The sequence below is a fragment of the Corticium candelabrum genome, chromosome 15 (assembly GCF_963422355.1).
Source record: "Corticium candelabrum chromosome 15, ooCorCand1.1, whole genome shotgun sequence".
Lineage (NCBI taxonomy): Eukaryota > Metazoa > Porifera > Homoscleromorpha > Homosclerophorida > Plakinidae > Corticium > Corticium candelabrum.
In genome coordinates this window covers 7,814-23,907 of record NC_085099.1, presented here as the reverse complement: position 1 = coordinate 23,907, position 16,094 = coordinate 7,814, and the positions used below count along the sequence as shown (strand labels likewise).

Genomic DNA, 16,094 nt, shown 5'->3' with positions numbered 1-16,094 from the left:
GCGAGTAACTTCGCGTAACTGCGCGTAACTGCGCGTTACTATGCGCAAGTGCGCGTAACTGCGTTTAAATGCGCACCAAACTGCGCGCTCGTTTGAGCAGTACCGCGCGCTCAACTGCGCGTAACTGTTTGTAGTTACTGCGCGTAACTGCGCGCCCTTCTGAGTGTAAGTGCTCACCAAACTACGCGCCACTCAAAGCGTTACCGAGCTCTCAACTTCGCGTAATTGCGCGTAACTGCGCGTAACTGTGCTCCCATTTAAGTCTAAGTGCGCGCTCAAATAAACGTAAATGCGCTTAAGTGCGTTTAAATGCGCGCCAATCTAGGCTAAAATGAGCACCGAACTTCGCGCCCGTCTCTGCGTGACTTAACTTTTAAATCGCGTAACTTTGAAAAGCTGCGCTTCCATATGAGTATTACTGTGCACCAAACAGCGCGCTAATCTGGGGATACTTAGCCCACAACTGCTCGTAACTGCACGCAAAAGTTACCATAATTGCTCGTATTTGCGCGTAACTGAGCGTAACTACTCGTAACTGCGCTTAAATGCTCGCCAATCTGGGCGTAAATGTGCACCTAACTGCGCTCCCGTCTAAGAGTAACCGCGTGCCCGTCTGGGAGTAACCGTGCGCCCGTCTGGGCGTAACTACGCGCCTAACTACAAGTAACTGCGCATAACTGCTCGTAAGTGAGCGTAAATGCGCGTAACAGCTTGTAGCTGTGCTTAATTTTTCAGTACCGACTATTTTATGACGCTTGTTTACGTGTCAACACCAACTCTGTTATGACGCTCGTTTACTTGTCAACGTGTCAGTACGTGTCAGTTACGTAAAATCACGTGCTTTTTTTATCCGTCTTTTAACTCCGCCTCTATTAAGTAAACGTCTCTAAGTAAGCCGTTTTCTTGAAATGGAGCTTTGCTTTCGCTCAATAAACTATAATTCAGAAAAATCGCTCTTATATATTTTTTTTTAAATGAGCCTACATTCAGCTGTCTACGTTGTAGATATCTCCAGACATCGCATTTTTATAATGCCGCACTCTGTGACATCAAAAACCTATTTTCGATCACGTGACTTCGACGTCAAATATTTAGCTTTAGTTAGGGTTAGAGTCAGAGTTAGGGTTAGGCCGTTAGGGTTTCCCCAGCCGGGCCGACCCTTTCCCCACCAGTAGATTTGCACGCGATACGACCAGAATGCCTTCGAGATGACACAAGTCGCGTGAGCGTGGGAGACCTCGATTCCAATCCTTTTAGTGTGGCGCCCGACGGTAGATTCACTATGTCTGCTTCAGTTGAGAATGACGTCACATATTGTGGTTCCCGTGCGTCTGGCTCACGAGGCCATGTCGTGTCGGTACTTATCGATCGGACTGTGGTCGATCCGTACGTTATCTGAGGAACACCGGAGTCTGCGCCGGTATCGCGTCAGACCGTCCCGCTGCCTTTCTCGGTTTCAGATCGTTGCTTCTTTGGTGTAACGGACTCTCTGTGGGTCGTGTCGTATATCGTGTTTTACATTGTGTTGTCGTGTCAATCTTGGTTTTATCTTGGTTTTATGTGTCGGTGTGTGTGTGTTTGTGTGTGTGTGTGTGTGTGTGTGTGTGAGTTTATTAAATCATCTCTATGTTAAATCAACATTCGTAGTTAGTGTCCTAGAGTGTCGGGTTGTGAGAGTAAGCGGGCGCGGCCGACGGCGGGAGGCCGAGGCGCGCTACGTCGATACAGGTCTCGTGGGTTTCTCCCTTATCGCGTGGTTGGGTGTAGTCGTTACCTATCTCCATGGAAAGCATCCTAATGTCGGGTGCTCTGCGGTCAGTGCGGGTTCTCGGCGATTCCAGGTTTAGGGCCACGAAGGGTTAGGCTATGTATTCGTTGTTGTGGGAGTGACTAATTAGGCTATCTTACGGTAAAGGTAAAGGGTGGGGTCGGTGCGGGTTCTCGGCGATTTTAGGTTCAGGGTTACGAAGGGTTAGGCTATGTATTCGTTGTTGTGGGTTAGGGTTAGGGTTAGAGTCAGAGTTAGGGTTAGGCCGTTAGGGTTTCCCCAGCCGGGCCGACCCCTTCCCCACCAGTGGATTTGCACGCGATACGACCAGAATGCCTTCGAGATGACACAAGTCGCGTGAGCGTGGGAGACCTCGATTCCAATCCTTTTAGTATGGCGCCCGACGGTAGATTCACTCTGTCTGCTTCCGTTGAGAATAACGTCACATATTGTGGTTCCCGTGTGTCTGGCTCACAAGGCCGTGTCGTGTCGGTACGTGTCGATCGGACTGTGGTCGATCCGTACGTTATCTGAGGACTGCGGAGTCTGCGCCGGTATCGCGTCAGACCGTCCCGCTGCCTTTCTCGGTTCCAGATCGTTGCTTCTTTGGTGTAACGGACTCTCTGTGGGTCGTGTCGTACATCGTGTTTTTTACAATGTGTTGTCGTGTCTGTCTGGTTTTTTGTGTCGGTGTGTGTGTGTGTGTGTGCGTGTGCGTGTGCACACGCCAGTATGTGGGTTTATTAAGTCATCTCTATGTTAAATCAACATTCGTAATCAGTGTCTTATAGTGTCGGGTTGTTAGAGTAAGCGGGCGCAGCCGACGGCGGGAGGCCGAGGCGAGTTCTGTCGATACAGGTCTCGTGGGCTTCCCCCTTGTCGCGTGGTCGGGTGTAGTCGTTACCTATCTCCACGGAAGGCATCCCGATGTCGGGTACTCTACGGTCAGTGCGGGTTCTCGGCGATTTTAGGTTCAGGGTAACGAAGGGTTAGGCCATGTATTCGTTGTTGTGGGAGTGACTATTTAGGCGATCTAACGGTGAAGGTAAAGAGTGGGGTCGGTGCGGGTTCTCGGCGATTTTAGGTTCAGGGTTAGGGAGGGTTAGGCCATGTATTCGTTGGGGTGGGAGTGGCTACTCGGCGATCTAACGGTGAAGGTGAAGAGTGGGGTCGGTGCGGGTACTCGGCGATTTTAGGTTCAGGGTTACGAAGAATTAGGCCATGTATTCGTTGTTGTGGGAGTGACTATGTAGGCGATCTAACGGTGAAGGTAAAGCGTGGGGTCGGTGCGGGTTCTCGACGATTTTAGGTTTAGGGTTACGAAGGGTTAGGCTATGTATTCGCCGTTGTGGGAGTGACTGTTTAGGCGATCTTACGGTGAAGGTCTATCGACTGACAATCGGGTGGGAGAATTATTTATCGACTGTAAGAGTCGGTGTACCGTCTGTCGTACTGTTCAGTCGGTCTATCGTCTGACTAGCGTGTGAAGAAAACTATTCAGTCGGTCTATCGACTGACAATCGGGTGGGAGAATTATTTATCGACTAGCAGAGTCGGTGTAGCGTCTGTCTCACCATTCATTCGGTTTATCGTCTAACGATCGAGTGGGAGAATTATTTATTTATCGACTGTAAGAGTCGGTGTCCCGTCTGTCCAACTGTTCAGTCGGTCTATCGTCTGACTATCGGGTCGGAGGATTATTTATCGACTGTAAGAGTCGGTGTCCCGTCTGTCTGGCTGTTGAGTCGGTCTATCGTCTGACTGTCGGGTGGGGAGAATTGTTTATCGACTGTCAGAGTCGGTGTCCCGTCTCTCTGGCTATTGAGTCGGCCTATCGTCTGACTATCGTGTGGGAGAATTATTTATCGACTAGCAGGGTCGGTGTCCCGTCTGTCCAGCTATTGAGTCGGTCTATCGTCTGACTATCGGGTGGGAGAATTATTTATCGACTGTAAGAGTCGGTGTCCCGTCTGTCGAACTATTGATTCGGTCTATCGTCTGACTGACGGGTTGGAGAAAGCTGTTCAGTCGGTCTATCGACTGACAATCGGGTGGGAGAATTATTTATCGACTGTAAGAGTCGGTGTCCCGTCTGTCATACTATTGAGTCGGTCTATCGTCTGACTATCGGGTTGGAGAAAGCTATTCAGTCGGTCTATCGACTGACAATCGAGTGGGAGAATTATTTATCGACTGTAAGAGTCGGTGTCCCGTCTGTACGGCCATTGAGTCGGTGTATCGTCTGACTAACGGGTTGGAGAATTATTTATCGACTGTACGAGTCGGTGTGCCGTCTGTCAAACTATTGATTCGGTCTATCGTCTGACTATCGGGTTGGAGAAGACTATTCAGTCGGTCTATCGACTGACAATCGGGTGGGAGAATTATTTATCGACTGTAAGAGTCGGTGTCCCGTCTGTCTGGCTATTGAGTCGGTGTATCGTCTGACTATCGGGTTGGAGAATTATTTATCGACTGTAAGAGTCGGTGTGCCGTCTGTCAAACTATTGATTCGGTCTGTCGTCTGACTATCGGGTGGGAGAATTATTTATCGACTGTAAGAGTCGGTGTACCGTCTGTCTCGCTATTCACTCGGTCTATCGTCTGACTATCGGGTCGGAGAATTATTTATCGACTGCCAGAGTCGGTGTCCCGTCTGTCGTACAATTCAGTCGGTGTATCGTCTGACTATCGGGTGGGGAGAGTTATTTGTCGACTGCCAGAGTCGATGTGCCGTCTGTCTCGCTATTCACTCGGTCTATCGTCTGACTATCGGGTGGGAGAATTATTTATCGACTGTGAGAGTCGGTGTCCCGTCTGTACAGCTATTGAGTCGGTCTATCGTCTGACTATTGGGTGGGAGAATTATTTATCGACTGTAAGAGTCAGTGTCCCGTCTGTCTGGCTATTGAGTCGGTCTATCGTCTGACTGTCGGGTGGGAGAGTTATTTATCGACTGTAAGAGTCGGTGTCCCGTCTGTCATACTATTCAGTCGGTGTATCGTCTGACTGTCGGGTGGGAGAATTATTTATAGACTGTAAGAGTCGGTGTACCATCTGTCATACTATTCAGTCGGTGTATCGTCTGACTATCGGGTTGGAGAATTATTTATCGACTTATACGAGTCGGTGTCCCGTCTGTCTCGCTATTCAGTCGGTCTATCGTCTGACTATCGGGTTGGAGAATTATTTATCGACTGTAAGAGTCGGTGTCCCGTCTGTCATACTATTGAGTCGGTCTATCGTCTGACTATCGGGTTGGAGAATTATTTATCGACTTATACGAGTCGGTGTCCCGTCTGTCTCGCTATTCACTCGGTCTATCGTCTGACTATCGGGTTGGAGAATTATTTATCGACTGCCAGAGTCGGTGTCCCGTCTGTCGTACTATTCAGTCGGTGTATCGTCTGACTATCGGGTGGGGAGAGTTATTTGTCGACTGCCAGAGTCGATGTCCCGTCTGTCTCGCTATTCATTCTGTCTATCGTCTGACTATCGGGTGAGAGAATTATTTATCGACTGTAAGAGTCGGTGTCCCGTCTGTCTCGCTATCGGGTGGGAGAGTTATTTATCGACTGTAAGAGTCGGTGTCCCGTCTGTCATACTATTCAGTCGGTCTATCGTCTGACTGTCGGGTGGGAGAATTATTTATCGACTGTAAGAGTCGGTGTCCCGTCTGTCTGGCTATTGAGTCGGTCTATCGTCTGACTGTCGGGTGGGAGAATTATTTATCGACTGTAAGAGTCGGTGTCCCGTCTGTCGTACTATTCAGTCGGTGTATCGTCTGACTATCGGGTGGGGAGAGTTATTTGTCGACTGCCAGAGTCGATGTCCCGTCTGTCTCGCTATTCACTCGGTCTATCGTCTGACTATCGGGTGGGAGAATTATTTATCGACTGTAAGAGTCGGTGTCCCGTCTGTCAAACTACTCAGTCGGTCTATCGTCTGACTATCGGGTGGGAAAATTATTTATCGACTGTAAGAGTCGGTGTCCCGTCTGTCAAACTATTCAGTCGGTCTATCGTCTGACTATCGGGTGGGAAAATTATTTATCGACTGTAAGAGTCGGTGTCCCTTCTGTCAAACTATTCAGTCGGTCTATCGTCTGACTATCGGGTTGGAGAATTATTTATCGACTGCCAGAGTCGGTGTCCCGTCTGTCTGGCTATTGAGTCGGTCTATCGTCTGACTATCGGGTTGGATAATTATTTATCGACTGCCAGAGTCGGTGTCCCGTCTGTCAAACTACTCAATCGGTCTATCGTCTGACTATCGGGTGGGAGAATTATTTATCGACTGTGAGAGTCGGTGTTCCGTCTGTCATACTATTCAGTCGGTCTATCGTCTGACTTACGGGTGGGGAGAGTTATTTATCGACTGTAAGAGTCGGTGTCACGTCTGTCAAACTATTCAGTCGGTGTATCGTCTGACTATCGGGTTGGAGAATTATTTATCGACTGCCAGAGTCGGTGTCCCGTCTGTCTGGCTATCGAGTCGGTCTATCGTCTGACTATCGGGTTGGAGAATTATTTATCGACTCATAAGAGTCGGTGTCCCATTTGTCTCGCTATTGGGTCGGTCTATCGTCTGACTATCGGGTTGGAGAATTATTTATCGACTGTAAGAGTCGGTGTGCCGTCTGTCAAACTATTGAGGCCGGTCTATCGTCTGACCATCGGGTGGGAGAATTGTTTATCGACTAGCAGGGTCGGTGTCACATCTGTCCGACTAATCTATCGGTTTAGAAATTGAAGCGAAGATTTCACAATATGTCGAATTTATCATCCGACTACAGAGTAGAAAAAATTATTTATCGACTCCTAGAGTCGGTGTCCGGTCTGTCTGACTATTTTATCGGTTTAGGAATTGAGCAGAAAAACCAGAAAAGCCGGCAGTGTGTCGGGTTGTTAAAATAAAATATATATTAGCGCAGCTGACGGCGGAAGGCCGAGGTGAGCTCTGTTATAGCGGTTTGGGGATCGAAGGAGAATCGACAGCATAGTCTAGTTGTCCAATTATTAAATTGTTAATTTATTAATTTAGTATGTGGTATACTGTTGTGTGCATAGTGCTCACCTTGTCGATATAAAATGGGCAGGTGTGGTGGATGGGAGGGCGAGTCCACAAGTGGCCGTGGATTACGAGGTTTATCGAATCGGTCTCTCAGACAGAGCTGTGGATTACGAGGTTTCTCGAGTCGGTCTCTCGGACAGAGCTGTGGAGTGTAGTGTATCTTTTCCGGGCGGACAAACGTAACTCCCGTAAGTGTCGGATAATCATTGTTGTGTTCGATTATGTTTTTATTTTTGCTATGTATTTCGATAGATGCAGTACTGCGGCTGTATAGCTCGGGTGTCGACGGTAGCTCGACGGCCGGATCTGCCTCCGATGCATGGGGACATACGGAGAACTAATTAGCTACACCGTGTAGTGTATATTCTCGTTTGCAGAACAAACCGGTACGTGTGAAATTTTTCAATTTTCAACACCATGGTGTGTTGTGATTTTTTATATCTGATTAATCGGATGGGTTCGAATGGCTAACGATTCGAGAACGTCTTCGTCATGTACGGCTAGATAGCTCTAAGGCTCGAGTTCGTTTCGATGTGTCTTTCGACTCACTCGCGCGTCGGTCTCCGAGAGCGTTTCTTCTCGTCTCCGTCCTGGCGGCGGCGAAGGTGTCGATGTCGGTCGCGTTCCTGTCCGGTCTCGTCTCCTCTCACGATGCCGTCGTCGACCGCGTGTCCTCGTCATCCGTCGTCGTCAGACGTGGTCGGCTCCCGACGAGGGCTGCCGTTCGTCGTACGTTGTCGCGTGTTCCACCGTAGCGTGTTACTAGTGTGCCGAAGTCGCCGTTGCCGAGCGACCTCGTCGAGTACGGAAGATCGAGAGACGATTCTTCCACGTGGCAGCTTGTGACGCTGGAGCCGGATATCTCGTAGGAACGTCTCCGTGCGACGTCGTCGTCGAACGAGAGGGAGAGAAAAGAACGAAACGGACGACATCGCTGAGATGTCGGTCCGGAGACGAGACAGCAATAGTCGATTGACTAGAACAACGGTCGCGCCCCGATATGCGGACGCGTTTCGGTATGAGATACCTTCATCAGCGCAAGGACGTCGACCGTGTCGCTTTTGACGAGTGAACGCTGTCGTCTAGAGATGTCGGACTGACCGATGACGTCGACCGCACGTGGTCACGCGGCATCAGAACCCGGATCGTGTCGACGTCACGGAGACCGGCATAGGCCGTAGCCCTACCACTCCATCCCAAACGGAGACCGGCGTAGGCCGTAGCCCTACCACTCCATCCGTCGACGAACGACCGAGCCACGAGGACCGCAGACGACCCACGAAACGAGTCGAGTGCATCCGCCCGTAGCAACCTGTAAGGTGAGCTTCAACAAGAGCAATGTTTTAGTTAGACATGTGATTTGTCCGTGTTACCGGCGTTGCTTAGGTTGGTGTGATTTATTTTACCTCGAGAGGTGTACAATGTCGACGCACGGAATGACGGGCGGTCTGGCGATCGGAGACGTTGGGTGGGCGGAGTGCTGCTGTTGGCTATCCAGTGGGTTGCATGGTATGTGTGTGTGTGTGTGTGTGTGTGTGTGTGTGTGTGTGTGTGTGTGTGTGTGTGTGTGTGTGTGTGTGTGTGTGTGTGTGTGTGTGTGTGTGTGTGTGGTGTGTGTTTTGTAAATAGTATTGGGAGTATTTTTTGTATTAAGTGCCAAACATTTCGTTCTAATTTAAGAGATGTCGACCATTTAGTCTAGATTTTAATCTACATTTTGGTCTAAATTTTGGTGGAATTAAATAAAATTATATAGACTTAATTAAATTAGAGTGCCTGTGTGTATTTTATGATATTTCAATGTAGGTTTGCCTATCATCGAGATGAATGTCTTGGAAAGACCGCTGCTCGTCTCGGCGGCGTGACGTGGAAGAGTTGGAGCATTTATAGAGAGAGTGTTATTTCCGTTGTGTTCGGTGAGAGAATCGTCTGTGTCGTGTGTCGGTTAGCGAGTTTGGTGCAACATTTGTGCCTCGCAGAGAGTCTTAAAAAGACCGTGTCGCACTCGTTTCTCGTGGCGGCGACGGCCTCTCCGTTCGGAGCCGGAACGGAATTTTGTTTTTGAATCTCGACCGACGGGCACGGGAAAAGAGGTCGAATTGGGTTAGAGTCAGAGTTAGGGTTAGGCCGTTAGGGTTTCCCCAGCCGGGCCGACCCCTTCCCCACCAGTGGATTTGCACGCGATACGACCAGAATGCCTTCGAGATGACACAAGTCGCGTGAGCGTGGGAGACCTCGATTCCAATCCTTTTAGTATGGCGCCCGACGGTAGATTCACTCTGTCTGCTTCCGTTGAGAATAACGTCACATATTGTGGTTCCCGTGTGTCTGGCTCACAAGGCCGTGTCGTGTCGGTACGTGTCGATCGGACTGTGGTCGATCCGTACGTTATCTGAGGACTGCGGAGTCTGCGCCGGTATCGCGTCAGACCGTCCCGCTGCCTTTCTCGGTTCCAGATCGTTGCTTCTTTGGTGTAACGGACTCTCTGTGGGTCGTGTCGTACATCGTGTTTTTTACAATGTGTTGTCGTGTCTGTCTGGTTTTTTGTGTCGGTGTGTGTGTGTGTGCGTGTGCGTGTGCACACGCCAGTATGTGGGTTTATTAAGTCATCTCTATGTTAAATCAACATTCGTAATCAGTGTCTTATAGTGTCGGGTTGTTAGAGTAAGCGGGCGCAGCCGACGGCGGGAGGCCGAGGCGAGTTCTGTCGATACAGGTCTCGTGGGCTTCCCCCTTGTCGCGTGGTCGGGTGTAGTCGTTACCTATCTCCACGGAAGGCATCCCGATGTCGGGTACTCTACGGTCAGTGCGGGTTCTCGGCGATTTTAGGTTCAGGGTAACGAAGGGTTAGGCCATGTATTCGTTGTTGTGGGAGTGACTATTTAGGCGATCTAACGGTGAAGGTAAAGAGTGGGGTCGGTGCGGGTTCTCGGCGATTTTAGGTTCAGGGTTAGGGAGGGTTAGGCCATGTATTCGTTGGGGTGGGAGTGGCTACTCGGCGATCTAACGGTGAAGGTGAAGAGTGGGGTCGGTGCGGGTACTCGGCGATTTTAGGTTCAGGGTTACGAAGAATTAGGCCATGTATTCGTTGTTGTGGGAGTGACTATGTAGGCGATCTAACGGTGAAGGTAAAGCGTGGGGTCGGTGCGGGTTCTCGACGATTTTAGGTTTAGGGTTACGAAGGGTTAGGCTATGTATTCGCCGTTGTGGGAGTGACTGTTTAGGCGATCTTACGGTGAAGGTCTATCGACTGACAATCGGGTGGGAGAATTATTTATCGACTGTAAGAGTCGGTGTACCGTCTGTCGTACTGTTCAGTCGGTCTATCGTCTGACTAGCGTGTGAAGAAAACTATTCAGTCGGTCTATCGACTGACAATCGGGTGGGAGAATTATTTATCGACTAGCAGAGTCGGTGTAGCGTCTGTCTCACTATTCATTCGGTCTATCGTCTAACGATCGAGTGGGAGAATTATTTATTTATCGACTGTAAGAGTCGGTGTCCCGTCTGTCCAACTGTTCAGTCGGTCTATCGTCTGACTATCGGGTCGGAGGATTATTTATCGACTGCCAGAGTCGGTGTCCCGTCTGTCTGGCTGTTGAGTCGGTCTATCGTCTGACTGTCGGGTGGGGAGAATTGTTTATCGACTGTCAGAGTCGGTGTCCCGTCTGTCTGGCTATTGAGTCGGTCTATCGTCTGACTATCGTGTGGGAGAATTATTTATCGACTAGCAGAGTCGGTGTCCCGTCTGTCCAGCTATTGAGTCGGTCTATCGTCTGACTATCGGGTGGGAGAAATATTTATCGACTGTAAGAGTCGGTGTCCCGTCTGTCGAACTATTGATTCGGTCTATCGTCTGACTGACGGGTGGGAGAATTATTTATCGACTCTAAGAGTCGGTGTACCGTCTGTCTCCCTATTCAGTCGGTCTATCGTCTGACTAGCGTGTGAAGAAAACTATTCAGTCGGTCTATCGGCTGACAATCGAGTGGGAGAATTATTTATCGACTGCCAGAGTCGGTGTCCCGTCTGTCTGGCTATTGAGTCGGTGTATCGTCTGACTATCGGGTTGGAGAATTATTTATCGACTGTAAGAGTCGGTGTCCCGTCTGTCATACTACTCAGTCGGTCTATCGTCTGACTATCGGGTTGGAGAAAGCTGTTCAGTCGGTCTATCGACTGACAATCGGGTGGGAGAATTATTTATCGACTGTAAGAGTCGGTGTCCCGTCTGTCATACTATTGAGTCGGTCTATCGTCTGACTATCGGGTTGGAGAAAGCTATTCAGTCGGTCTATCGACTGACAATCGGGTGGGAGAATTATTTATCGACTGTAAGAGTCGGTGTCCCGTCTGTCTGGCCATTGAGTCGGTGTATCGTCTGACTAACGGGTTGGAGAATTATTTATCGACTGTACGAGTCGGTGTGCCGTCTGTCAAACTATTGATTCGGTCTATCGTCTGACTATCGGGTTGGAGAAGACTATTCAGTCGGTCTATCGACTGACAATCGGGTGGGAGAATTATTTATCGACTGTAAGAGTCGGTGTCCCGTCTGTCTGGCTATTGAGTCGGTGTATCGTCTGACTATCGGGTTGGAGAATTATTTATCGACTGTAAGAGTCGGTGTGCCGTCTGTCAAACTATTGATTCGGTCTATCGTCTGACTATCGGGTGGGAGAATTATTTATCGACTGTAAGAGTCGGTGTCCCGTCTGTCTCGCTATTCACTCGGTCTATCGTCCGACTGTCGGGTGGGAGAATTATTTATAGACTGTAAGAGTCGGTGTCCCGTCTGTCTCGCTATTCAGTCGGTCCATCGTCTGACTATCGGGTGGGAGAGTTATTTATCGACTGTAAGAGTCGGTGTCCCGTCTGTCATACTATTCAGTCGGTGTATCGTCTGACTGTCGGGTGGGAGAATTATTTATAGACTGTAAGAGTCGGTGTCCCGTCTGTCTCGCTATTCAGTCGGTCCATCGTCTGACTATCGGGTGGGAGAGTTATTTATCGACTGTAAGAGTCGGTGTCCCGTCTGTCATACTATTCAGTCGGTGTATCGTCTGACTGTCGGGTGGGAGAATTATTTATAGACTGTAAGAGTCGGTGTACCATCTGTCATACTATTCAGTCGGTGTATCGTCTGACTATCGGGTTGGAGAATTATTTATCGACTTATACGAGTCGGTGTCCCGTCTGTCTCGCTATTCAGTCGGTGTATCGTCTGACTATCGGGTTGGAGAATTATTTATCGACTGTAAGAGTCGGTGTCCCGTCTGTCATACTATTGAGTCGGTCTATCGTCTGACTATCGGGTTAAAGAATTATTTATCGACTTATACGAGTCGGTGTCCCGTCTGTCTCGCTATTCACTCGGTCTATCGTCTGACTATCGGGTTGGAGAATTATTTATCGACTGCCAGAGTCGGTGTCCCGTCTGTCGTACTACTCAGTCGGTGTATCGTCTGACTATCGGGTGGGGAGAGTTATTTGTCGACTGCCAGAGTCGATGTCCCGTCTGTCTCGCTATTCATTCGGTCTATCGTCTGACTATCGGGTGGGAGAATTATTTATAGACTGTAAGAGTCGGTGTGCCATCTGTCATACTATTCAGTCGGTGTATCGTCTGACTATCGGGTGGGAGAATTATTTATCGACTGTAAGAGTCGGTGTCACGTCTGTCTCGCTATTCAGTCGGTCTATCGTCTGACTATCGGGTTGGCGAGTTATTTATCGACTGTAAGAGTCGGTGTCCCGTCTGTCTGGCTATTGAGTCGGTCTATCGTCTGACTGTCGGGTGGGAGAATTATTTATAGACTGTAAGAGTCGGTGTCCCGTCTGTCTCGCTATTCAGTCGGTCCATCGTCTGACTATCGGGGTGGGGAGAATTATTTATCGACTGTAAGAGTCGGTGTCCCGTCTGTCAAACTACTCAGTCGGTCTATCGTCTGACTATCGGGTGGGAAAATTATTTATTGACTGTAAGAGTCGGTGTCCCGTCTGTCAAACTATTCAGTCGGTCTATCGTCTGACTATCGGGTGGGAAAATTATTTATCGACTGTAAGAGTCGGTGTCCCTTCTGTCAAACTATTCAGTCGGTCTATCGTCTGACTATCGGGTTGGAGAATTATTTATCGACTGCCAGAGTCGGTGTCCCGTCTGTCTGGCTATTGAGTCGGTCTATCGTCTGACTATCGGGTTGGAGAATTATTTATCGACTGCCAGAGTCGGTGTCCCGTCTGTCAAACTACTCAATCGGTCTATCGTCTGACTATCGGGTGGGAGAATTATTTATCGACTGTGAGAGTCGGTGTTCCGTCTGTCATACTATTCAGTCGGTCTATCGTCTGACTTACGGGTGGGGAGAGTTATTTATCGACTGTAAGAGTCGGTGTCACGTCTGTCAAACTATTCAGTCGGTGTATCGTCTGACTATCGGGTTGGAGAATTATTTATCGACTGCCAGAGTCGGTGTCCCGTCTGTCTGGCTATCGAGTCGGTCTATCGTCTGACTATCGGGTTGGAGAATTATTTATCGACTCATAAGAGTCGGTGTCCCATCTGTCTCGCTATTGGGTCGGTCTATCGTCTGACTATCGGGTTGGAGAATTATTTATCGACTGTAAGAGTCGGTGTGCCGTCTGTCAAACTATTGAGGCCGGTCTATCGTCTGACTATCGGGTGGGAGAATTATTTATCGACTGTAAGAGTCGGTGTGCCGTAGGGTTAGGGTTAGGGTTAGGGTTAGGGTTAGGGTTAGGGTTAGGGTTAGGGTTAGGGTTAGGGTTAGGGTTAGGGTTAGGGTTAGGGTTAGGGTTAGGGTTAGGGTTAGGGTTAGGGTTAGGGTTAGGGTTAGGGTTAGGGTTAGGGTTAGGGTTAGGGTTAGGGTTAGGGTTAGGGTTAGGGTTAGGGTTAGGGTTAGGGTTAGGGTTAGGGTTAGGGTTATGGGGTAGGGTTTAGCTCAACAGAACTAAACCTCACGTACCAGAACGTGCAGGACCATGCCTGGTCTGGTGATCGTGGGGGCTCCATTTCCAGTCTTGTGGGGTGCTCCCTTGGGTGTACGGCTTGTCATTAATTGTCAACAATCTCTTCACTGTTGGTGCAACAATTCTCTGGTCAAGTGTAGAGGTTGTGTCCGTTGGAACCATCAATGTTTTGGTGTCGGATGATTAGGAGTTTCTTCATGTGTGTTTGTTTTGTCCGTGTAGAAGATAGAAGGGAAGAGGGGAAAAGGACAGAAGGAAAAGGAGAAAGATAGAAAATTGAGTGACAGAGAGAGAGAGAGGGGGGGCGGGGGGGGGGGTTTGTTTGGAAACATGTATGGATCAGGTCTGAGTGGGTGGCCAAGAAGAGAAAGACAGGAGAACAAAAGAGATTAAAATTATATGATCAATTGATTAATTTATTAATCAATTACTATTTCATGCAATAATTCAATAAATAATTGATTCAGTTGGGGTCAAGCTAGTTGTTTTAATAATAATGTTAAGTAAGCCCATATGGGTGTATGGGTATGTGGATGTCTGCTGTGGAGTGTGGATGTCGAGGTATGTTGGCCAGGTACTTACCTTGGTGGGAAAAGATGAGTTGTTGATGTTGCACACTGTGATGGGATGATCTTAGGATCGAGTTGCTTGACATGTATTAAAACTTGTTAGTTTGTGTAGTTGTTTCAAATCATCAATTGTCAGATTTCTTGTTTAATTAAGTTAAGTTGTAATTTGAGTTGTGTATTGATTTTGTTGGCTCACACATTTGTTCAATGTAGTTTCGTATTGGGAGTAGTTTTTTGTATATGTGAGCACCAACATATGTCAGTCTGTATAAGTGTTTTTGGTGTGTACCTGTAATTGTAGAATTCTTCCAATGTAGGTCTGTCTTTTTGACCACCCTTGTGGAGTTTGTTGGTCAGAATGAGTTGATGGATGCTGTTGTGGTCAGTAGTTGATGTTAATCAGGATGTTCATTTGCTGATCCCCACTTTTGGGAAATGCATTCTGAAGCCGGAAATGTTGAAGTGGTACTTCCGGTGTGGAGGTCCTGTTCAGTGTTTACGTACTCATTGTCTGTTTAGAGTTGTTTTCTGTTAGAATGTAGTTGTTATTAGAGAGACAATTCAAGACAATATCGATTGAGCGTTTTCAGAGAGGTTATGTGTCAGATATGAGATGTGATCACTAATCAAAACGTTATGGAACGATATCCAGCTTCGGGTATCGTTTCAGCGTGCACATAAGCGAGCGCGGTGCGGTCTATTGGCGTACGCGTTTCGGTTTATAACCTTCATCAGCGCCAGACACGCATCGATGAGAATGTCTAACCTTGCAACACGCTAGAGAATGTCACTCGTCAGTTGTCGTTCATATAAAGAAGTTTTGAGAAGTCGTGACGTGATCGGAGGTTTGACTAGGTTTCAGAACAATGGATTCTTGTGTCCGTTTGACGTAATGAGTTCTTTTGGTATGTCGGCGGCGGGAGATATATGTCTGTATCCGGGTAATATTAGTCATGTGACTTGTTTGTTGTCATGTATCGAATACCCTTGTTCTTCGGCTTCAGAAGCAACGGTGACGGTGTGGTTGGAAAGAGCAGCTGGCATAAGTGATATGGACGAACAGAGCGAGTGATGATGAGCTCCCGATGAGGTGAAGACGACATCTGATCGGTGAGTCTGCGTGTATGGGTATGTGTGTCTATGTGTGACATGCAGGTTGTCTGTCCTGAGTGTTGTGTTTGCGTGGTGTGGGGTGTATGAGTGTTATTTGGTGTCGTGGAGTAAGATTGGGGGTAGAAATAATTTTTTATTTATTTATAAATATTTATTTATTAATTAAATAGTGTATTTATTTAATAAATTTAGTTAAATAAAAGGGGGAGTTTTGGATTAATAACGAAGCCAGGGTGAGTGTTATAGTTGGGGTTAATGTATTAAGTTAGTATATTATGCGATATATTAAATATCCTATTTAGTTGGGGTTACGTATTGATCAAATTAATTAGGTAAATAATTTGTTAGATAACTTATTAGTTTAGTGTTAGAATTAAGGTTAGGGTTAGGATTGGGGTTAGGGTTGGGATTAAGATTATTTTTAATTAGTTATTTAAATAATACATTAAATATTTTAATAGATTAAATAAATTATTAGGGATAGGGTTACGGTTAGAATTAGGGTTAGATCTAAAGTTAGGGTTAAGGTCAGGGTTAAGGTTAGGGTTGGGGTTAAAGTTGGGGTTATGTTTTAAATTAAT

The 16,094-nt window shown here is 47.8% G+C and overlaps 1 long non-coding RNA gene across 2 annotated transcripts; it reads left to right on the top strand.

Annotated features, from left to right (window-relative positions):
- Positions 1–8,079: 8,079 nt before the first annotated feature.
- On the top strand, positions 8,080–15,714 carry LOC134191259 (uncharacterized). Of its 2 annotated transcripts, XR_009971750.1 has the most exons (6): positions 8,080–8,160; positions 8,228–8,350; positions 8,648–8,757; positions 14,718–14,882; positions 14,936–15,341; positions 15,405–15,714. It is a non-coding gene; the product is annotated as an uncharacterized LOC134191259 (long non-coding RNA). The 2 variants fall into 2 exon arrangements; XR_009971749.1 differs by having other exon boundaries at positions 14,718–15,341.
- Positions 15,715–16,094: the final 380 nt, after the last annotated feature.